Source organism: Lissotriton helveticus, chromosome 6, assembly GCF_964261635.1.
Source record: "Lissotriton helveticus chromosome 6, aLisHel1.1, whole genome shotgun sequence".
In the NCBI taxonomy this organism is placed as follows: Eukaryota; Metazoa; Chordata; class Amphibia; order Caudata; family Salamandridae; genus Lissotriton; species Lissotriton helveticus.
The window spans coordinates 1,599,186,726-1,599,206,569 of NC_136067.1; positions in this window are offsets into that span (position 1 = coordinate 1,599,186,726).

Here is a 19,844-nt window from a genome sequence, read left to right on the forward strand (position 1 = left end):
GCGAGAGGGTGCCCCACGTGCACATCTAGAGTGAATAGTGAAAAATGAGAAAAGTCGAAGAGAATAGGCGTCTGTCTAAAGATTTGGATTAGCGCGAATTACATGAACGTAAACCGAAAGTAATCAAGAGAGAAACCAAGTGTTAAAAACGTGGTAAAAAGATAAAGAAAAATGCGCTAAATTTCAACGTGCCGATAACACCCAAGAGTAGTGCCAGAGAGACGTGAGATATCCGGAGCAGTAGTAGCAACAGTGTCTTACCGGTGTGGAGAACAAAAGGAAAATCAGCGTTGGATAACCGTGTGTAGGCGAGAACCAGGCTCCGTGACAAGCAGGAACCCGGAAGACGCCACGCATGCGCATACGTGTGTAGAAATGTGCTTCAGAGAGTAGACATGGAAAAGAGACGTACTCAGCACCCGTGATTATAAACATAGATTCGTAAAGTAAGAGACATGGATCTCCTACATCAACAAAGAGTGAAAAAGGAAGGTAAACAGCGTAAAGCAGATAATACTAGATTAAGAAGATAATAAAATAATGTCACGCAATAAGGAATGAATAATGTAGTGTGATGACAAGAACGGGGTAAAAAGAAAATAGAATGTGAAAAAACAACAGTAGGCAACATATTCTAAGCCCTCATGTAAAACAACTATGTAATAAAGGATAGTCATAAATCACAACAAGATCACAGCTAAATAGAGAGATATATATGTACAATGAAAATTGTCTCAGATATCAAAAAATTCGTGACTGAATCATAAATGACAACTAAATTCAAGACGTTCATTAAGTCCTTTAGGCTGAACCGCCTGTAGTCGATATATCCAGTACAACTCCCGCTGTAGTAAATGTTTGTTATTGTCCTTGTGTGGTTGTTTATCAACTGTTTCCAAAATCAAGAATTGTATCTGGCTAGGGTTGTGCGAATGTTGGATATAGTGTGCAGCAATATTGCATTTTAGGTTTTTAGTGCGGATGTTGCTCCGGTGTTCGTTTAGCCTAATTTTGATTTTGCGTTCAGTTTTACCCACATATGGGAGACCACATGGGCATTTTATCATGTATACCACATTGTTGGCATCGCATGTAGCATTGACAAGAAGGTTGATGGTGGTACCTTGAGTAGGGTGAGTCATAGTGGATCCAAGAATTATACTGTTGCAATGACTGCAATTGTGGCATGGAATGGTTCCTTTAAAAATGGTGTGACTGGTGATTGTAGGTTGCTTAATCAACTGTTGTATTGTCTTTGTACGTTTGTACGCAAATATAGGGGGCTTTTCAAAAATTTGGTTGAAATCAGTTTCTGATTGTAGTAATGGCCAGTGTTTGCGAATAGCCTCTTTGATTTGTCGTGATTGAGTAGAGTATTTAGATACAAATACAGGACGAGTGTCTTGTTGTTGAACTTTCAGTTTAGGTTTAAGTAGTTCGTCTCGGTTCTTGAGTTTGACTCTATTTTCAGCGATGGCTGTAATGTTTTTAGGGTATCCACGTTGGTGGAATTTTTGAACAATTTTTGAACTATTGGTTCTGTATAGATCTTCTGTGGAAGCAATGCGTTTGGCTCTCAATAGCTGGGAGTACGGTAGGTGCTGTTTGAGACTGGGTTGGTGGAAACTTTTGTGATGTAAATAGTTGTTGCGATCTGTAACTTTGGTGTAAATGGAAGTTGTGAATTGATTATCACACAATTTGACAAGTACATCCAGAAAAGGAATTCCAGTCTTGTTTAGGGTGTGTGTAAATTGGATCCGATCGTTGACAGTGTTGAGGTGATTGATTGCAGCTAGAAATTGGGTCTCCGTACCTTGCCAAACAAGGAAGATGTCGTCAATGTATCTATAGTATGCACACATGTACGGTTGCCAAAGTACATTGTGGAGTATATGTTGTTGTTCAAATGCATACATAAAGAGATTGGCGTATGCTGGAGCAGCACAGTTGCCCATTGCTACTCCAGACAGTTGCAAATAGTATTGATTGTCAGGAGTTTTAAAGTAGCTGAGGTGTAAGATGAATTGCATCAATTCCATTATAAACACCTGGAGATCCAGTGGCTTGTCAGTTTGTACTAAAGCAGTCTCCAAAGCTTCCAATCCCAGGTTATGCGGGATCGAGGTGTACAAAGCGTTGACATCAATCGTACATAAGATGATAAGTTGGTCATTGGGGATCACAATTTGTTGCAATTTGTTTAAAAAATCCGTGGTATCCTGAATGAATGTAGTCATGCCTCTGACACTTGCTTGTAAATGTTTATCAATGTAAGTTCCTGTGGGGGCATGTATGGAATTGGTGGTGCTTACAATTGGTCTGAATGGTGGTTGTCTCAAGTTCTTATGAATTTTGGGTACTAAGTAGATATATGGTACCTGAGGGTAATCTTTGATAAGGTATCTTTTGTCTCTGTCAGTGATGGTGTTGGAAGATACAGCTTTGTTGATGATCTTTGTGAGTATCTCTTTAAAAGCGAACGTAGGATCTGAACTCAACAGCATGTATAAGTCTGGATTGTGAAGATGTTCATAAAGACCTTGTTGGTAATAGGTAGAATCCAGAACAACAATGGCACCGCCCTTTTCGGCTTTGCATATGGTCAATGTCTGATTATTAGCAAATTGTTTAATAGCTTGTCTCTCTTGGATCATAAGGTTACTTCGGTTGTTTTTTTGATTGTCAAACAGTGAGTGCAATTCCTGTTGCACTGCTTTTTCAAATACATCCAGAACCTTATGACTAGTGGGAGCCATAAAATTACTGGGAGGACGCAAGCCCATAAGATTATCTTTGTCTTGAGTGTTGGAAGGTACACAAATGTTATCAAAAAAATGTCTTAACCGTAGTGTTCTCATAAACTTGTAGAATGAAATGGAGATATCCAATTCATTGGTTTGATATGTGAGAACGAAGTTCATGCCTTTTTGTAAGACTTGTTCTTGTGCTTGGTTTAGAGGACTTTGTGAGATGTTAACTACTAAATTCTGTGACTTCTGGTCGATTTCACTGGTGGGAGTAAATTGTCTCTGGTGTTTGGACCTCCTCGATCGTCGGTTGGTTCGGGACCAACATCTAAAAAAGAATCCGCAGTAGCGGTAGTTGATTCTGTGGTAGTTTTAGAAGTGGTTGGTTGTTCAGATCTTGTATTCTCAGTTGGAGGTTGTTGTCGTGGTCTGCCTCGCGGAGGCATCCTACGTGTAGAGTCCTCTGAAGATGATGTCTCACCGTCTGTAGATCTGTTGGGTTGATTACGTTGTTGTCTTCTGGCCGCGACAACAACCTCCAACTGAGAATACAAGATCTGAACAACCAACCACTTCTAAAACTACCACAGAATCAACTACCACTGCTACTGTGGATTCTTTTTTAGATGTTGGTCCCGAACCAACCGACGATCGAGGAGGTCCAAACACCAGAGACAATTTACTCCCACCAGCGAAATCGACCAGAAGTCACAGAATTTAGTAGTTAACATCTCACAAAGTCCTCTAAACCAAGCACAAGAACAAGTCTTACAAAAAGGCATGAACTTCGTTCTCACATATCAAACCAATGAATTGGATATCTCCATTTCATTCTACAAGTTTATGAGAACACTACGGTTAAGACATTTTTTTGATAACATTTGTGTACCTTCCAACACTCAAGACAAAGATACTCTTATGGGCTTGCGTCCTCCCAGTAATTTTATGGCTCCCACTAGTCATAAGGTTCTGGATGTATTTGAAAAAGCAGTGCAACAGGAATTGCACTCACTGTTTGACAATCAAAAAAACAACCGAAGTAACCTTATGATCCAAGAGAGACAAGCTATTAAACAACTTGCTAATAATCAGACATTGACCATATGCAAAGCCGACAAGGGCGGTGCCATTGTTGTTCTGGATTCTACCTATTACCAACAAGGTCTTTATGAACATCTTCACAATCCAGACTTATACATGCTGTTGAGTTCAGATCCTACGTTCACTTTTAAAGAGACACTCACAAAGATCATCAACAAAGCTGTATCTTCCAACACCATCACTGACAGAGACAAAAGATACCTTATCAAAGATTACCCTCAGGTACCATATATCTACTTAGTACCCAAAATTCATAAGAACTTGAGACAACCACCATTCAGACCAATTGTAAGCACCACCAATTCAATACATGCCCCCACAGGAACTTACATTGATAAACATTTACAAGCAAGTGTCAGAGGCATGACTACATTCATTCAGGATACCACGGATTTTTTAAACAAATTGCAACAAATTGTGATCCCCAATGACCAACTTATCATCTTATGTACGATTGATGTCAACGCTTTGTACACCTCGATCCCGCATAACCTGGGATTGGAAGCTTTGGAGACTGCTTTAGTACAAACTGACAAGCCACTGGATCTCCAGGTGTTTATAATGGAATTGATGCAATTCATCTTACACCACAGCTACTTTAAAACTCCTGACAATCAATACTATTTGCAACTGTCTGGAGTAGCAATGGGCAACTGTGCTGCTCCAGCATACGCCAATCTCTTTATGTATGCATTTGAACAACAACATATACTCCACAATGTACTTTGGCAACCGTACATGTGTGCATACTATAGATACATTGACGACATCTTCCTTGTTTGGCAAGGTACGGAGACCCAATTTCTAGCTGCAATCAATCACCTCAACACTGTCAACGATCGGATCCAATTTACACACACCCTAAACAAGACTGAAATTCCTTTTCTGGATGTACTTGTCAAATTGTGTGATAATCAATTCACAACTTCCATTTACACCAAAGTTACAGATCGCAACAACTATTTACATCACAAAAGTTTCCACCAACCCAGTCTCAAACAGCACCTACCGTACTCCCAGCTATTGAGAGCCAAACGCATTGCTTCCACAGAAGATCTATACAGAACCAATAGTTCAAAAATTGTTCAAAAATTCCACCAACGTGGATACCCTAAAAACATTACAGCCATCGCTGAAAATAGAGTCAAACTCAAGAACCGAGACGAACTACTTAAACCTAAACTGAAAGTTCAACAACAAGACACTCGTCCTGTATTTGTATCTAAATACTCTACTCAATCACGACAAATCAAAGAGGCTATTCGCAAACACTGGCCATTACTACAATCAGAAACTGATTTCAACCAAATTTTTGAAAAGCCCCCTATATTTGCGTACAAACGTACAAAGACAATACAACAGTTGATTAAGCAACCTACAATCACCAGTCACACCATTTTTAAAGGAACCATTCCATGCCACAATTGCAGTCATTGCAACAGTATAATTCTTGGATCCACTATGACTCACCCTACTCAAGGTACCACCATCAACCTTCTTGTCAATGCTACATGCGATACCAACAATGTGGTATACATGATAAAATGCCCATGTGGTCTCCCATATGTGGGTAAAACTGAACGCAAAATCAAAATTAGGCTAAACGAACACCGGAGCAACATCCGCACTAAAAACCTAAAATCCAATATTGCTGCACACTATATCCAACATTCGCACAACCCTAGCCAGATACGATTCTTGATTTTGGAAACAGTTGATAAACAACCACACAAGGACAATAACAAACATTTACTACAGCGGGAGTTGTACTGGATATATCGACTACAGGCGGTTCAGCCTAAAGGACTTAATGAACGTCTTGAATTTAGTTGTCATTTATGATTCAGTCACAAATTTTTTGATATCTGAGACAATTTTCATTGTACATATATATCTCTCTATTTAGCTGTGATCTTGTTGTGATTTATGACTATCCTTTATTACATAGTTGTTTTACATGAGGGCTTAGAATATGTTGCCTACTGTTGTTTTTTCACATTCTATTTTCTTTTTACCCCGTTCTTGTCATCACACTACATTATTCATTCCTTATTGCGTGACATTATTTTATTATCTTCTTAATCTAGTATTATCTGCTTTACGCTGTTTACCTTCCTTTTTCACTCTTTGTTGATGTAGGAGATCCATGTCTCTTACTTTACGAATCTATGTTTATAATCACGGGTGCTGAGTACGTCTCTTTTCCATGTCTACTCTCTGAAGTACATTTCTACACACGTATGCGCATGCGTGGCGTCTTCCGGGTTCCTGCTTGTCACGGAGCCTGGTTCTCGCCTACACACGGTTATCCGACGCTGACTTTCCTTTTGTTCTCCACACCGGTAAGACACTGTTGCTACTACTGCTCCGGATATCTCACGTCTCTCTGGCACTACTTTTGGGTGTTATCGGCACGTTGAAATTTAGCGCATTTTTCTTTATCTTTTTACCACGTTTTTAACACTTGGTTTCTCTCTTGATTACTTTCGGTTTACGTTCATGTAATTCGCGCTAATCCGAATCTTTAGACAGACGCCTATTCTCTTCGACTTTTCTCATTTTTCACTATTCACTCTAGATGTGCACGTGGGGCACCCTCTCGCTTTTACTTTAATACATACCAACCCTCAGTTAGACTATTATTCGTGTACACATGTATTGCCTTGCTCCTGGACATCTGCTAGTGTACCTATTTGTTTTATTTCTATTTACTTACAGACCCCCTGAGGAAGCGCACTTTTGTGCGAAATGCATTGGGGATTCTAAAATTATGTGGACTATTAACACACTGCTTATGGAGAATTAATCATGGAATATACGTTATGATCATCCAGTCATATGAATAGAATATGATGATTAACAAATAAACTTTGGAAACAATCGTAAACTTTATGGAGTAAAATCTATTATTCATTTTGGATTAACTACGTTTAACAACATACAGCATCTTCATGCTCAAGAGTACTCCAGGTTATTCTTACTCGCAGTAAGATTTTCAGTACTATTTGTCTATAGCACCTCGGGATCCAGGAGGTGAACACCTGAAGTACCTACAAGACGACAATTGGTTTAACCCCCAGTACTATATATATATATACATTTGGAGTGCAGCGGTATTCATTTATTTTGACTACCAAGGTAGCCATCAGGTCTTGGAAGCTTGGGAGAAACGCTTGAGGTGAAGACGGGGGTCGGTAGATAAGGACACACGTAAGTGGGGGAGTCAGGGAAAGTGAACGGGCAACTGAACAGTCTGAAGAGCCCAGGGAAGAGAAGGCTAGACGTTGAAACGTGATTTCTTTATGGGCAATCAGGGCAACCCCTCCACCTGACTTTCCGGAAGAACGATCAGCTCGGATGGCATAATAAGATGGGGGGAGTATAGCCAATAGGGAGGGGAGAGAGCTATCCGAGAACCAAGTCTCGGTAAGGAATAACAGGTCGGGTTTTTGAGATTCCAGTAGCATGAAAAGATCGAGCTGATGTTTGACTGCCGATCTAGTATTGAGATACATTGCAGATATTACTGTAGGGGAAGGGGCAATGGGAGTCGGGATGGAAGGACGACTAGTCTGAGGCAGGGACGAGGAACTGGTGTGGAGTGGGGTTTGAGAAGTCAGGAGGCCAAGACTGATGACTCGGGTTAAAGCAGTAGCATCTAATAGCCACTTGCCTTGAAGATCAGTCAATTGCGAGCGGGAATATTGAGTGAGAGAGGCAGAGTGACTAGCCTCTAGCCTCGGTCGGCCGCGGACGGGCGCAGACGGGCTTTCCTTAGGCGCGCCTTTGGCGCGCAAACGGCGTGCCCGCTGCGCTCGTCCGCTGCGCTTCCTGGGGAAGCACATTTTTATGGGAGAGTAAGTGGGTGGGCGGTGGGCGTGGCCTCCGAAGGGGGCGTGGCCTGTGCTTCGAGCGGGGCGCTGGAAACAGCGTTTCACGCCTTCTACTAACAGCGATAAGCCCGCTTGTCAAGCGAGGTGACTGGGGGTGAGTGGATTTAAAAGAAAATGCACCGCAACAAACAATTTTAAAATTACAGTCTCCCGGCTTTCCGCCTCAGGAGTAGAGCATTAACAAATGGTGACTGGAGCATTAACAAATGGTTATAAAACTTATAGAAGTATTGGAAGAAATAAAATTAACTGAGAATCAGGAATACCCTGCACTTTATAGGATCATTAGGATAAGATTTAGGGCCAGATGTAAGTAGGCAAATACCGGTCGGTAATGGCCGAAAATACAGATTTTCGGCCATTACCGATCGGAATTGGCTTTTTTAGATGTAGGAGCCAAAAATATACCGATTCGGTAAATACGAGTCTGTATTTTTCCGACTCGGAATTTACTGTATTCTTATTTACCGAATTTTTATTTACCGAATCGGTAAATAAGAAATGGTAAAAAATGACCATTGAGATGTAGGAAACCTCAAAAATACAGAATTTCATGAAATGCGGTATTTAAGAGTCGGTATTTACCATGGAGTGAAAGCAGGTGGTAACCAGGTGCAGGCTATAAAAAAGACCCAAAATGCAACAGTTTGACCAGAATGACGGCATTCTACATCATTGCAAGGTGGCTACGGCTACAGGCAGCAGGAGAGAGGGTCTGAAGAAGGGAGGGACAAGTCTACAGGCAGAGGATTACGCTTTTCCAACTCACTGAGCCAGAGATATTGCAAAGGTACAGGCTTCACCCCCACACCATCCTGGACTTGGTCAGGGACCTGCACCCACTCCCAACACCAAGGGCCCACGCCATCCCACCCCATGTGCAGGTGCTTTGTAGCCTACACCTGCTTGCATCTGGGAGTTACCAGAGTGTGATTGCTGCGGTAGGTGGGGTGTCCCAGAGCTGCCTGTCCCGTTTCTTCAGGAAGTTCCTGGAGGCCATGATGCAGAGAATGCATCATTACATTAGCTTCCCTGACACACATGTGGAACTGGTGAAGACCAAAACTGATTTCTGTCAACTGGCACACTTCCCTCACGTCATAGGCTGTATAGATGGCACTCACATCCCAATCTGCCCACCTGCACCCACAAAATAAATATACAGGAACCGGAAGTCAACACACTCAATCAATGTGCAGGTGATATGCAACGCTGGCAACATCATAACAGACATTGTGGCCAAATTCCCTGGGAGCACCCACGACTCCTACATATTCCAGAACAGTGGGATCTACACATGCCTTGCTGTCTTGCTGCTGGAGATTTTGGGGAAGGATACCTGCTAGGTAACTAACTGTGACACACCCTGATTGTTACTGCAGATGAATGTATAATGAGTATGTAACTAATGGCACTCTATTTTCCACCTAGGCGATAGTGCTTATGCTGTGCGGTCCTTTGTGCTCACCCCCTACCTTAATCCATCTACCAGGAGTGAGAGGCGTTACAATGTGGCACACAGAGCAACATTCAGCGTTGTAGAACGCACATTTGAACTTCTAAAAAGCAGGTTCCGCTGCCTCCACAAGAGCGGAGGTGCACGGCAGTACACTCCTATCATCTGCTGTAAGATCATTGCGACCTGTGCCATGCTGCACAACCTTGCCACCAAGAAAGGCACAGAAGTGGAAATGACATATAATGAGGACATTGATGATGGAACTGAACAGCCAGATCCCTATGCAGCAGGAGCAGCGCAAGCCACTGATGGGAGACTGAGACGGGCAGAGATCACACACAGCTATTTCTAAGTAAGTAAGGAGACACAGCTAGGCTTTGTATTTGAATGACGTAGTTTAATTGGCACTACAGCAATTTACTGATAGCACACCATGCTACTTCAATGTCTGAATACCCCACTGGGTGGTTACAGGTTACCTCACCGTGACATGTCCTGTGGGTTGTGGGTATCATTATTGTTTGCGCCCATGCACAACAGTGCGGGATGCACGAGGATGGGTGGCAACGGTGGCAGTGGAGCCTGGGTCAGCAGATTGGCACCTGCTGCTTTTTCGGATGTCAGGATTAGGAGTGCTACAGCTGCTCCTGCTGGTGGAGTCTTCAGTGTCCCTGACACATGTGTCCCCAGCAGGGGCTGCCTGGTTTGTAAGTAATAGGTCCATGGCAGAGGTTACTCTCCCCATCCCCCTAGACAAATCCGTGCAGCAGTGCACAATGCCATCTAGCATGGCGACAGAGTGCCGACATAGCAGGGAGGTTGCTGTGGCAAGCCAGTTCATGGCCTTGGTGTGTTGCCGCATGCACTGTCGATCCCGGCGCCTCTCTGTGTGGCCAGAATCTAGTTTCTCACTGAGAGCAATCATGCACTGCGACATGTCCCTCATTCCCTCTGCCATGGACATCATGCTCTCTGCCATGGAGCCAATCCCCCGGTCAATGTTGCCCATCCTGGTATTCAAGTTGCGCACCTGTCTCTGCACTGCTAATATTCCCTTTGCTTGCAGGCGCTGGACTTTGACCATAGTGGCCTCCAGACCACAGAAGAGCCCCTCTCCATCCTGCGGTACAAAAGGGGGTGGTAATGGACGGAGCATCTGAACCAATCAAACACTCACACCCAGTCAAAAGATCTGGGTTTAATCCATCACCGTTCTTTAGCCCACTCTGCCACCCCAGTTCAGACATGGCTATATGCAAATCAGTCTGACCCTGTGCCTCATGGGAACAGTCCAGCCCGAACTGCCAAGCCATGCCTTCCCTGGACCGGAAACAAGCTTCCGAGGACCGGTTTCTGGCATTACAGACGTCTTCAGCCCGGCTTGCTTGAATCCAGTGGTAAAGTGAGCAAGGGACTCACGTCTGAGCATACCCTGCCACACTTATGGCGGCCAAAAGCGGTACAAAAGGGGGTGGTAATGGACGGGGCATCTGAACCAATCAAACACTCACACCCAGTCAAAAGATCTGGGTTTAATCCATCACCGTTCTTTAGCCCTGATTCAGACGCTCCGTCCATCACCACCCCCTTTTGTACCCCTCTCCATCCTGAGCATCACCTCTCTCCCATACCTTTCGGCGTCTGGCACCGGTACGCACACCTCCAGATGCAGTCTCCTGCCCAGCGTTGTCTGCCTCAAATGGATCTGTTTGTGTGTCACTCTCCCCATCATCCTCATCAGACGTCTCCAGAATCCTGAGATGGGGCACATCATGCCTCCTTGGCCTTACCAGTTCAGATTACACTGAAGTTGGTGTGGGGGAGAGTGCTGGTAGTTCCAACTGTTGTGAGCCCAACAGCAGAGGTGACAGAGGCTGTGGTGTGGTGGGTCGCTCTGGTGTTGTTGCTGCCTGCGCTGTGGGTGTGGGTGGCGGAACAGTGCTTTGCCCTGCACTTGTGGCTGCGTCCTCACTCCTCTCCGTTGCCCTCTCCTCCCTTTCCTGTGCTGTACTGTGCGATGACTCACCTGTGGACAGATATGAACATTGGCTCAGTGGTGATGTACACCTGTGTGTCATTATTAAATCACATTCCTGTCACACAATTGCATAGTCCTCAACTGCTTCCGGATGTAGTGTGTGGCATGCTTTGCTGTTTTTTGTGATGAATGTATTGATGTATGTTTCTATGACTACGTCTCCCATAATGCATTGCAGGTAAACCCTAAAACCTGTACTGGAGTGCGATACACACTATAACATTGGGGAAGGGGGACAGGGAAAGGGGTGAGGATTGATGTCCATGCAGCTTACCTTGTTTTTTTGCAGCTCTGGCTGAGCTGTCAGGATCCCCTATCCCATGGGCACTCTCTGGCTCCAGGGTGGACTCCACCATCAGCTCCAGGTCTGTTAGTGCAGGTGTATGGTTCCTTCCTCCACCTGTGGCACCAGCTTCTTTTTTCTGGACTGCCAGCTTTTTTTTGGTTATGATCCGAACATCATACCACCGTTTCTTCAGGTCATCAATTTCCCTGGTTGTGACCCCGATGGCATTCACCTTGGACTGGATCCCCAGCCAGGTGTTCCTTTTAACAGACTCTGAAACATGCAGAGATTGCTTGCCAAAGAGCTGGGTGTGGTGTCTCACAACCTCCTCCACCAGCACCTGCAGTTCAGCTGTGCTGAATTTAAGTTTCCTTTTGCGCTCAGCTCCATCCTTCTGGGCATCCTGGGATTCCATTGTGCAGCTCAGCTCAGCTCTGGGCAGCCTGTTCCTCAGTGTCTCACTGCTCTCAATGCTGCTCAGTTGCTCTGCACCTGCATGGGTGTGGCCACTTCCCGGTAGTGGGGTGGGGTAGATGCATTTGATTGGTTGGTTCCTCTGTTGCTTTGTTGTGGGGTGTGGTGAGTGTTCCTGATTGGTTGACAGGCTCAATTGGGTGTATTTTGTATTTCCGAATCGGTATTTACCGATTCGGAATTTACCGATTCGGTAAATAACGATTCAGTAATTCCCATTCATTCCTATGGGCCTGGCGGCCCATAGGGTTGAATGGGTGTTACCGAATCGGTATTTACCAAATCAGTAAAGGAATATCCGAATTTTACCAAATCTGTATTTTTTACTGAATTTTTTCCTACATCCCATTTTCCGAATCTAAAAATACCGAATCAGTAAAATTCGGTATTTTAGAGTCGGTAAAATGGGATTACCTACATCTGGCCCTTAATATGGTCAAGAATTGCTAATCTTGCACATTGACTATTATTTACATAGCCATTGCACTTTATGGTCAAGTTTGCGATGGTTGCACATTTAGGATGGTCAATTATTGCGAATGTTGCACATTGACTATTGTTTACATAGCCATTGCACCTTATGGGACCTACTCATTTGTACTGTATAGAATCCAACCGGCACTTGCAGTATAAGAACCTGTTTTATAATCAACTTTTTAAAATCAATTTATTAAAACCAAGATGGTAAACAGCCCATATCTGATTTAGATACTCTTAGGAGATCCAAGGGACTGTCAATGTTTGATCCTTTTGATTCATTGTCTCAAAACTCTCATCTCCTCCTCCAACCACTACTCCCCTTGTCCTCTCACTTTGTCTTTTTCATTTCTTACTCTGAACCATTCTCTTCCGTAATTGTGACTGTTGGAGAGACATATATCCAAATGAAACATCTAATTTGTTAAATTGATGAAAATAGGAAAAGGATATTGTCAATGAATTATTATACAAAAATATGAAGTTGTATGTAAAAATTCAATTTTTGCCTATTTAGAAGTTGAATGCTGCAGGTATGTTGGTGGTTCTTTAATGTGGCTCTGAGGTATTTGAAAAAATAGTTTGAAGCATTTGGGTACTTTGTCGAAAACTAGAAAATGATTGAGTTTTTCTTGATACAAAATGGAGTACAGAAGGTGCCATTATTTAGCAAAAATCAGCAGTCTTCTTGCTTTTTTAAATCGAAGGGTAAGTGAGGGTTGGTTACCTTTAAATACACGACTTTCACTATTGTAACCTCATGACCCTGTTGAAGGCTACACTGAAAGGGATTGGTCACTTTGTTGACACCTAATGGAAAAATAAAACAAGAGGTCTGGGAAACTGTGCTGCTCTGCTGTATTCATTTCCCCCCGGCGTAGATCTGGCCTGCTAGCGACACAACTTGGGGGTTTTTGTAGAGGCGATTAATGGATAAATATACCCTTTGGCAATTGTCACTAGGAAGTTATAATTAGGTCTGCTGTTCCATAGACAGAACATTTTTTGATTTGGTTTTTTGGTATGCTACTGACTTTGGCCCTGTTTATCAAATCTTCACAAAACTTTCCCAAAAAAGGCTCATCTACCTCAATCCCTTCCTGGAAAGTTTCGGGGTGAGCCATCATGTGGGGGCCGAGAAAAAAGGTGAATCCCAAAAAGCAAAACCCTGATGTATTTTCTATAGACTTTTTAAGGCAGGGTGTAGGAAAAGCTGCTGAACGGAATTACACCAAATTCGATTGGAAGTTAGATCTTGATAAGAAGATTGTGCTTTATGTAATTTGGTGTAAATCTGTTCAGTAGTTTTTGAGAAATTAAGGGTCAAATATATTTGTGTTTGCGAGAGTCTTGCGAGCATCCTGTAAGAGGGCAAAATCAAAAATGGAGCCAAGTACAGTGATGATTAGAAAGTGAAATCTTTTTTTTTTAAAGGTACGATCTCGCAAGATTATTGTGGAATCCCTAAAATGTAGGAAGGAGTAGGTGATGTTTGAACACACTCTGCTATGCACACTTGTTACTGTGTGAATGAGTCTTAGTGGAGATGGTTTTATATACTCCATAATTTATGCTCATTGGTTTGAGAAGAGTTGTGATTAGAGTTAAGACTCATCCAGACATGCTACTATGCACATCCATCATCTGAATTAGAGATCTGAAAGGAGAGCTCAGTCGTCCCCATACCGTATTACGCACACCTACCATTTCAGAGAGAGGTCTCAGCAGTGAGGCCAGTCGCTCCAAACACCCTACTACACACACCCGTCATCTGAGTGAGGTCTAAAAGGAGAGGCCAGTCCCTCCACACACCCTACTATTCACACCCATCATCTGAGAGAGATGTCTGAAAGGATAGAGCAGTCCCTCCCCATACCCTACAACATTCACCTGTCATCTGAGAGAGAGGTCTGAAAAGAGAGGAGAGTCCCTCTCCACACCCTACTATGCACAGCCATCATTACAGAGAGAGGTCTCCCCAGAGAGGCCAGTCCCTCCCCACACTGTACTATTCACACCTATCAATACAGAAAGAGGTCTCAGCGGAGAGGCCAGACCCTCCACATATCCTACATTGCACACTCATCATCTGTGAGAGTGAGGTCTGAAAGGAGAGTACAGTCCCTCCCTACACCTTATTATACACACCGTCATCTGTGAGAGATGTCTTAAAGGAGAGGCCTGTCCCTCCCCACACCCTACTAAGCATACCCGTCATCTGGGTGAGGTCTAAAAGGAGAGGTCAGTCCCTCCACACACCCTACTATGCACACCCATCATCTAAGAGATAGGTCTGAAAGGATAGGGCAGTCCCTCCCCATACCCTACTATATTCACCTGTCATCTGGGAGAGAGGTCTGAAAGGAGAGGCCAGTCCCTCTCCACACCCTACTATGCACAGCCATCATTACAAAGAGAGGTCTCAGCAGAGAAACCAGTCCCTCCACATATCCTACTATGCACACCCATCCTCTGTGAGAGAGAGGTCTGAAAGGAGAGTACAGTCCCGCCCTATACCTTACTATACACACCATCATCTGTGAGAGAGGTCTAAAAGGAGAGGGCCGTTCCTCCCCACACCCTATTAAACACACCAATCATCTCAGCGAGAGGCCCCAGCATAGAGGTCAGTCCCTCTACGCACCCTACTACGCATATCCATCATTGCTAGAGTAATGATACCTCAGAAAAAGATTGCTTATGTCATGTCTTGATATCAGAGTTAAAATAATTGAGCAAAGAAACAATTTCTATTGAATATTTTTCTGTTTTACAGTCACACACAATTTACAAAGATGTTGCTAACTGTGAACCATATCCGGTTTTCTTACAATAAAAAAAAAATATTATAAAGTCATTCTACCACACATACAGTCACAAAAATAATTAATTTACTTAGAAACTCACTGAAGAAAACAAAGGTTTAGTTAGGTGAATTTGTCAGAGTGAATATTAACATTTTGAACTACAAAAAAATCACTGAAATTTACCAGTTACAGTTAGCAGCGCCCCTGCCATTCTCTGCTTATGATCTCACATGACATCACTCTTGACATGTTCTATTACATCATTTATGGCATCACTGATGACATCTCAAATGACATCACTGATGGCCTCACTGATGACTTCATCCAAGCTTTATTTTCCAACTTATTGCTGTATACATTGATATGGCTTTACATGTACCATCGTGCACATTACCAATCAACCACAGATATATGGAAAACCCTCATTGAGTATGGGTTAAATCTGTATAGCATTGTTCAGAGAAAGCCAAAATTGTGAATGCCAACTCTAAAGCAAATGCCCTACTATGGACAGCATCGATCTGTCACAAACCCCTGACAGAGACCAATCCTACATTAAGAAACTAAGTTGGTATCATAGACACTGAAAAAGGTAAACAGTTCTTACTCTAAACAGAGAGTTTATTTATACCACACTGTTTGCAAGCAATGAAACTTTCATAAGAAACACACCACAGACTATTAAAAAATATCTACTAAGATCAGTGCACATTGTAGGCGTCAGCTGTCAAAAAAAAGACACTATTGGCTAAAGATGACCAAGATCTGAAGGTGCTAAACATCCTACCACCGGCGCTGTTCATACTATTTTGATAACTTACTCTGTTTTCACAATATCGCCTGAAAGGGCAGGCGGAAAGGGACATTGTAATCCCTACGGCGGTGAGCAGGCACAGCCCTTATTGTAGGGATTATTGACCCTCCGATGCACTGACGGGTTCCTTGAGCCCGTCGCAAGCACAGCGGATGGTCTCTCTGCCTGCCGCATTGTAATGCGGTGGGCAGATCGCAGGGTAAGATGTCGGTGGGTCTGACACCGACAAGCTGTCTGTGTCGGACCCACTGATATCGTGATCAGGCCCTAAGTTCCTGATAGCTGGGATATAAGTGGCCTTATTGTTACTGATTGTTCTCAAAAGAAGATAGAGTGATCTACACATCACTGGGCATGTGAGGAGGGTTGCACGGCTTTACAACGCGTGCTTTTACAACGCGTGCCGTTACAACGCGGTCTTTTAAACGCAAGTTGTTACCACGACTTGCGTTGGAGGGGTGCGGACTTAGGAATTTTTTAAGTTACTATTCTAACACCAGCCTACGTACATTAGGGAAGGTGTTGGATAGTAAATTAAAAAATTCCTTGTCCTGCAGCGCCCTCCAGCGCAAGTCGTGGTAACGACTTGCGTTGAAGAAACCGCGTTGTAACGGCACGCGGTGTAACAGCCGCTTCGTAAAGGCTGTTCCCCTGTGAGGAGCCACCCTTGCACTCTTGCTCGATAATTCACCTCATTTAACAAGGAGTTCAAAAGTTATACTGGTTGATTTGGTTGATCCTTTGATTGGTGTGCTGAAACGATTTCTCAGAGATGTTTTAGATCTTTTCACAAGAACCATGTTGCATCTCTTTTTAGCTGCTAAACATCTTAATCTCATGATGAAGGTTCTAAATAACTGTGTTCTACAAGTGGATAATTTGAAAACAGTCAATTATGACTAGATGAGTCAGTCAGTCAGTCAGTCAAAAATTAACTTTATTTGGTTTATCACAACCATAAAGTATACATGTACAAGTTACAATTTAATAGAAAAGGATAAAATTCATTTTTTTAAAGTATATTTTCTGATTCTTTAAAAGGTAAAACATTATTTTTCAGACCCCATTTTTAGGTTGTTTCAGCTTTTAAAAACAAAGTCTCTACTATTTTCATAAATTTTACCCCGCGACATATTAAAATGTTCGAACCAGCTCCCATCCAGCTGATGACAGCCTGCCTGCAGGTGCGGATCTGAAACATTTTTAGGACTGGTTTCAACAGAGTTCTTCTCTCGTCTTTTATTGACTCGCACGTACACAGTAGGTGACACAATGTTTCCGTATGGTACCCGCATAGTCTACATCTTGGTCCCTGGTGTATATCTTTCCATGACGGAATCAAGTCTTTGGAAAAATGGTCGCCCAGTCTGAAAGCCATAAATTTCATTTTTAAAGATAGCTGAAAGTGTGCCACGAGGTAAGGTTGCGGTTTTAATTGTTTATATGAATTTAATACAGTCCATGCGTGTCGACGTTTGGCCAGAGTCTTTTTATCTTCTATCAGCGATAGAGATTTTGCATTTAGTTTGCAAATCTTTTTAAAGGATGCTTCTTCCAGTTGGCTGTTCCAGATCTCCTCTATTTTGAGGGTTTCTAAGGATGTGCGCAAATCGCCACCCCAAGAATTGGGTTCTTGTTGATCATATTGTTTTTTGATTTCTAGCCAACATAGGTTATTTAGTGATCCTAATTCTGCTGATCTGAGTTTCCAGCACCATTTCGCTAAGACCGCTTTCCTTTGATATATTTGATTTTGCAGGCCAAATTCCAATCTTATTTGTGCTGGAGCTGATCCTTTGTACAGGTTAAACACTGATTTATATATTTTTGTCTGGAGTGTATTTAAAATGTCAATTTCTTTCCCGTGCCATATTTCTAGCCCATAGGAAAGAGATGGTAATACTTGGGCTGCCATTACTTTTAGGAGATGGTCATGTGACGGGCATTGCAATTTCTTTTGAAGTGTTCTGTAGGCAAAACTCAGTGACTCTGCTTTTGCAACGATGTTTCTTTTTTGATGTAAAAAGGACATATTTTTGCTTATTGTAACCCCCAAATATTTGTATGATGTTGTTTCCTCAATATGATTGTCCTTTGTATACCACTTAAATGATCGTCTACTTGAGCCCGCCAATCTCACCACTTTCGTTTTTTTGATGTTTAATTCCAGACCTTCACAGTCAAAATAGTCCGTTAATTTGGATATTATTCTTTGGAGACCTATCGGTGTTTGACTGAAAACCACAATATCGTCTGCATATTGTAAAAACTGGATGCATTTGTTGGCCAATTTTGGTGGGTGTCCATTCACGTTCTGCAGATGACTTTCCAAATCTGCCAAGTATATGTTAAAAAGGCTCGGAGAGAGCACGCAGCCCTGTTTGAGGCCGTTTCTTATTTTTAGTTCTGCGGATATTCGTCTCCCATCACCAAGCTTTACTTTTGCCCACGTTCCGCTATATAAGGCTATTATAATGTCAATTAGAGCCAGCAGGAGACCCCAAGTTTCAAGTTTTTTCCATAGGCGGTATCTTGGAACTCGGTCAAAGGCGGATTTCAGATCTATATAGCAGGCTAGTAGTCCGGTCTTCTTTTTTCCCGCTCCTTCGATTAGCAGTGCCAGTGCTGAAAGATTAATTGTGCAACCCGTACCTTCCATAAAACCCGTTTGGAATTTTGTTACTATTTTATTTTCGTTTATCCATTGTCGGAGGTGAATCAATATGCAAGATGCGAAGAGCTTTGCCTCTACATCAATTAGTGCTATCAATCTGTAATTCCCGGGTTCCGTTCTACACCCATTTTTGTATATTGGGTGGAAGATATTACCCTGCCAGGACTGCGGTACCTTTTTTTCTTTATATACATGATTAAATAGCGGCGTCAGGTACTTTGCCCAAAAATCTGGATCATATTTGAATAAGGCGTTTGGAATCCCATTGGGGCCTGCTGCTCCTTCTGCTTTCAGTTTTTTTTATCAAGGTGGTTGTTTGTTTAACTGTTGTCAGAAGGGTTAGTTCTTCTAGGTTAGTGCTTTCATGCTGATCATTTTTTCTTTGTCCGGTTTCTGCTTCTTTCTGAACCAAACTTTTTTTGAAGTCTTTATTTATTTCTTTATGGGTATGATTCCTGTGAATGTTGTATAGGCTTTCAATATAATGAACCCATTGTGTTTAACTGATTCCAATGTTATATTGTCCACCAGTTCCTTTTGATAATGTATTAATTATATTCCAGAATTCACCACTATTCGGTAGTTTGCTTGTCCTTAGCAAATTTTCCCAGATTGTCTCCATGTGCAATTTTTTCGCTTTACTGCATTCCTCTTTATATTCTTTTCTCATTTTCAGTATTTCGTTATTGTCTACTTCTTTTCCCAACTTCTTGTCTGCAGCCTTTGTTCTTAGTTTTTTTGCGATTTCCCTTTTTTATCTCTTAATTTAGTGTTGTACCATGTTTCTTTGTTAATTTCTTGTCCATATTTTACTGATGTTTTTACTGAGAATTTTCCTAGCAAAAGTTTATGTAAATTCTCCCATTTTATTTCGAGTGATAGATTTTCAATGGTCTCCATAGTTTTTGCGCGTTCGAGCACCATTTCCATTATCTCGTTTTTTTATGGGACCCTTACATTTGAGTTTCTTCAATTTGTGTATTTCTGGAATAGCGGCGAGAAATTCTATCCTTGTTTTTTCTTCGATGTTTATTCTCAGGGTGGTCTCTTGTGGAAAGTGATCACTCTCCG